The sequence below is a fragment of the Vigna unguiculata genome, chromosome 1 (genome assembly GCF_037176805.1).
Source record: "Vigna unguiculata cultivar grain cowpea cultivar isolate G323 ecotype 2 chromosome 1, ASM3717680v1, whole genome shotgun sequence".
Lineage (NCBI taxonomy): Eukaryota > Viridiplantae > Streptophyta > Magnoliopsida > Fabales > Fabaceae > Vigna > Vigna unguiculata.
Window position 1 is genome coordinate 28,794,579 of NC_140792.1, and position 5,510 is coordinate 28,800,088.

General features: G+C 27.0%; 1 long non-coding RNA gene across 1 annotated transcript; it reads right to left on the reverse strand.

The window, feature by feature from the left end:
* On the reverse strand, window positions 1-903 carry LOC146888840 (uncharacterized). The gene is made up of 4 exons (XR_014993322.1): window positions 810-903; window positions 642-729; window positions 446-484; window positions 1-216 (listed from the first exon to the last, which is right to left on the reverse strand). It is a non-coding gene; the product is annotated as an uncharacterized LOC146888840 (long non-coding RNA).
* Window positions 904-5,510: the final 4,607 nt, after the last annotated feature.

Consider the following 5,510-nt stretch of genomic DNA (forward strand, 5'->3'; position numbering starts at 1 on the left):
AACTCTATTTCTAAATTAAGTATTCTTTTTTGTGTATCTTCATCTTGACTTCGAACAAATTGATATTCATCATCTTTTTTGTCATTGATGTATTGTGTATACCCTTTGAATGATTCATTGTATTCTAACACAGAATGAATTAAAGTGTTTTCCTCAAAGGACAAATTATTTTTCAATTTCTTCTCCGTGCACCTCAATCCCCTTCATCAAATTGTCCTGTAAAATATTGAAATAGAATAATTAACATCATGAATATATCTACAATGCCAAACAATAGCAAAACAATTTTAATCAACTCTAAACTCACCTACAAGGTAATAGGACATAAAGATTCAAGATTGGTGTACTTGAGTGTAAGTAAATATGAAATCAATGAATTCGGATGACATTAAAGCAAAATATTAACATTCAATTATTCATCAAATAACAATCTCCAATTCATTACCTTGTTTTTAAACTTGAGCAGCTATAAAGAATATTAGTCCTGCAACAGAAAATTATTCATTAAATACAAAATTCACTCGACTCTTTTCACTCTTTTCGTGAAAAGATTAAATTAAAATTTCAAACTCAAATAAAATTGATACAACATAAAATCTAAGATAAATAATTAATGTTTCAAGAGATTATTAGAGTCTCACCATGGAAAAGAAACAAATAGATTCTATAGTCTCACCATGAGAAAGGAACAATTAGATTCTCGAGTCGATTACGTGAAACAGAAACAATCTGTATTTCATAGACATGACATAAACAATTATATAGTGTTACAAATAATTGAAAAAAAAGAGAAAGAGAAAAGTTAATACCATAGATAGACAAATTAGGTTCTCCTCTCATGGACATTTGATTAAGAATTTGAGTTGGAACTTCAATATATTTCTCTATGAGTATTGTGGCGTAAGCGTTTCAGTTTTTAACGGAGGTGAGAACTATAGAAAGAGAAACTACATACAGTTATACCACAAAAAATCTCACAAATTTTGAAAACTAACTCCTTAAAAATCTGACTAAATATCTGATATTACATTAATATTCCAAATTTTAATAAAACTAACCGTCAATTTTCTAATAGCGCCAAATCAAAATTTCTAATAGCGCCAAATAAAAGCGCTTATAATTTTTGTTTAGTAACCGAACTTTCATAATAAAATCCTCATATATTAAACAAATAATTTTATATTTAAACGTTTTTAAACTGTTTGATTTTATATAATAAAAAGTTTTAATATTTAATCAAACAAATTTTATAATTTTTTTAAAACAAATCAACTGTATAATATATATATATATCATAAATAAGAATCAATTTTATTTTTAGAGATATAAAATTAAAGATAAGGTTTAATAAAATATATAAAAAAGTAAATTTAGTTCATACTTTATAATTAATTTATTGATTTAATTTTTTATTTATTAAAATATTATTTGGTAAATTTAATTAAATTTAATAATTTAGTATATTCTAATATGTAAAATATTGGATATCTATTGATATTTAAGATATATGTAGATTATAAATTATATGATTTTGAAAATTATTTTAATGTTAAAGACTAAGCTTTTTATTCCTTGAGTAGCAAGAGAAATAAAAGAACAAATTCTTTTTCATGCATTCATCTTAGGGTTTTGACACCTAATCCCAACAAAAAGGTTTCTATTGTGTTGGTAGAAGAAAATAGAAAACAAATTTTTATCCTTTCATTTTTATCTTCAAATTCAAAAAGGAAAAGAAAAAAATAATTTATACCTTTCGTATTGAAACTCTCTTCAGTCATACCAATAATTATCGAATCATTCCTTCAGAATATGAAAAAAAAAAATCTATTTAGTTGGTTCTTTAGGTTAATGGTCATCTTCATTCATATGAAATGACCTATATACCAAACTCAAATTCTTTAAAAAAATATGGTTTCTTTACATACGACCCTCTTTATATGAATTGTCACTAATTTCATTTTGTTCCATTTACATTGACAACACCCTTTGTGTGGGAATGGTAATCGATTTGCTTGTATCAGGATCCTCTCCAAAGAAATAATAAAATAATAATTGATCTCTTTATGTTTCATTTAATTCGAGGTCTGTTGTGTTGGAATGGTCGTTTGCACCTAGACTTTGTCCATGAGATTGGCCAAATATATTTTTTCAAATCGAGACATTTACTTGGTATTTGTTAGAACTGTCAAAAAGGATAACTCGGCCCGATCTGGCTCAATTGACCACAGATTGATCACTTAGTGAGCCAACCCAACCCGGCTCACTCATTAGCGAGCCAAAAAAAATCCAACCCGACCTGGCCCACCGTGGGTTGGTGGGTTAAACGGTTTGGCTCACGGGCTCACGGGCTCACTTAATTAAAAAATACAATTTTTTTATTATTTTTTTGAGTCAAAACTAGATTATAATTCTAATTAAAATCTAAATAAACTTTAATACAATCCAAATACAAACCAAAATCACAAAAATACAAATTATCTATGTGTGAGCTAAACAAAATATCTAACATGACCCAAAAACAAAGCCCAACTTAACATAAAATACTTATATGACCCTTTATTTGCAAGTTGATGAGCCAATTTGGTCCATCACGGGTTCAACTCGGGTGAGCAGGGTTCTAGGTGAGCAGGGTAAAAAATCAACCCGTATTGAAATTTGTAAAAAAAATTTAACCCAACCCAGCCCGAACCCGTGGTGAGTCGGGTTGGCTCACGGGTTTAAACTCATTTTGATAACTCTAGTATTTGTCACCAAATCTTCGTAAATAAAGATCATCTCCTTGGAAATGATCTAATCCATCTTTCAAATGATAAAACAAAAATCAAATTGAGACCCTTTACATGATAATGTACTATCTTTTCCATAAAACATCTTATCCTTATAAATGGTTGAATATGTAAACTTCAAATTTTTTAAAAATTAAAATTAAAAAAATATGTTAAATTTAGAGATACTATATAATTTAGATATTCCAAATTTAATATGTTGAATTTAAATTTAAAATGGATATATTATTTATTAGTATCATATTATAAAAGTTTGTACAAATAGATAATTTAATTTATTAGTGAAATTAATTTTATGAATATGAAGTGGCGTAGTGGAAATAGAACTAATTTTTAAATAAAAGAACTAGAGTTTAAATTTAAAATAAAACAATTTTTTTTAACAGTTACCGATAATATAATGAAAGTTAATATTATATTTTTATACAAAAAATAATTTTGTCATAATAACTATGATATTTTGTTGTTTTTAATAAATTTTTTTAAAAAACGGTTACATATATATAAATAAAGACAAATTTTATCTCTAACACTATTAATTATATTGTAAAAAAAGAATTTATTTTTTATAATAGTTATAATTACATTAATAATTAATACTATATGGTAACTATAAATTTATAAATATTTAATAATTTTATTATTAATTATATTCTTATTAAAAGAAAAACAATTTTATCATTCGACATTTTAGTTAATGAACAGTTATTTGTGACATATATATTTTGTCATTTTTAATAAATTTTTTGTGACAAATTAAAAGATAATTATAAATTATATATAAATGGTGACAAAATTTATATTTATTATTGTATTAACCACGTTGTGACAAAATGAAAATAATATCTACTTATAAAATAAAGATATGGTATTCACATCTGAACAAATAAGAATTTAATATTTTTTAATATATATATATATATATATATATATATTATTTTAAACATAGAAAATAAATTTGTTATATATTATTATTATTATTATTATTATTATTATTAATGAAACAAATATTTTAGTATTGTAATAATTAATAGTTTATCACTAATAAAAAAAACTAAGTTATTAATATTTAATAATTTATATATTAATAATAATTTTATTTGATAAATTTTTTAATATAGTTTTTGTGACATTTTTTTATTTTATCACTATTATGATTAATATTTGTGACAAATAAAAATTTAGTCACAAATAATATGTAAAAAGTGACAAAATTTATATTTGTCACTAAAATTCATTTTTGTTGTAGTGTAAGTAGATTTCAAAATAAATTAGACTTATTTTGGTGCAAGAAAAAGGATAAAATGACTCATATAGATCCAATGGATCAATTTGATACCCATATTAGATTCAGAAATCCTATTGGATGAGATCTCAAATGTGTTGGGCGCTGGTGGAAATTTATTCTTGTAATGAACACAACTCTCCCTTTTTATTAAACAGGGCTTTGGGTACGCTAAGCGAGCTTAATGATTTTGGCTTTTAGTTCCTTAGTTGTTGAGTGAGAAGGAAGAGTCGTTAAGTCTCAAAGAGGAATTAATTTTCAGGGAGCTACATGAGTTTGGGGTGTTGGACAAAAGTTAGGTGTGATGATGGATGCATAGTCTCTAAGTTTGTTCCATACATTAGTCTATCAAAAGTTTAGTCAAATATCTAGTTTTGTTTAAACCATGAAAGGCTTTGTGTTGTGTGATAAATATTTGATTGTTGATTAAATGTTTGGTTTTTTATAATGTCTATTTTTGACCTATTTTGTGTGTTTGTTTTCATTCATAAAGTCAACTCTTTCATAATTTTTATCTTATTTTATCCTCAAGTTTAGTGTGTTTTTGTGTATTCTTATGTTTTAGTTAGCGTGTGCTTATTTTACCTTTAATCTCTTTTAAATGTGTTAAATAAGTGAATAAAAAGCAATTATGGTGGAGAAAAACAAGTTGGAACTCAAGAAAACATTAATGGAAAAGAAAGAATGATTTTGAGATAAATACCACTTCGGGCAACACTAAAATCATGCTCAATGCTACAACATGGAGAAAGGATTAACTTGTAGGTCTACACTACCAATAACCACCCTTGGATGGTAATAAAACAACCATTGGGCACTGAGCTGACTCGCTAGGTGATATGGTTGCTCGCTGGGCAAAAATGGCAACCTAGACCTGTAGTATTTGAGCCTTTGGGCCAAAATATGGCTTGCCCAATGAATTAAAAGTCAAGCCTCATTGGGCGAGAATGAGAATGTCAACCCCAATACGCAAAAATGGATATTTAATGATGCTTCTATGAGAGTTTAGAGGGGGATTCCTCATTTTACACAAAGAGAAACACCTTGGGTGCTTGGGAGAGGCTCTTGGAGGCTGTTAGGGGTGATGGAAAGCTCTCCCTTCTCCTTCTTGAATCTTCTTCTTCATCCACTGATGTTTCCTTTTGGATTGGAGAGGGTGATGGGATATGAAATTGAAGGGGGAGATGTGAATGAAAGGCACAATTGGAGGATGGAGCAGCTTACAAAAGCCTTACGAGAGGGATTGTTTCTACTCTATGGTTTCAATATATATATATGCATACTCTTCCAATTCAAGTTAATATTTGATTTCTATGTTTAATGTTTGTAGTGGCTTGATCCCAAGGTTTGATTGTTGGTTCTTGAGGTAATGAAAAATGTCTTTTGAACCTAGGCTTGAAATTAAGTACCTAATGGAGCCTGTATCTAAAGATAGAACA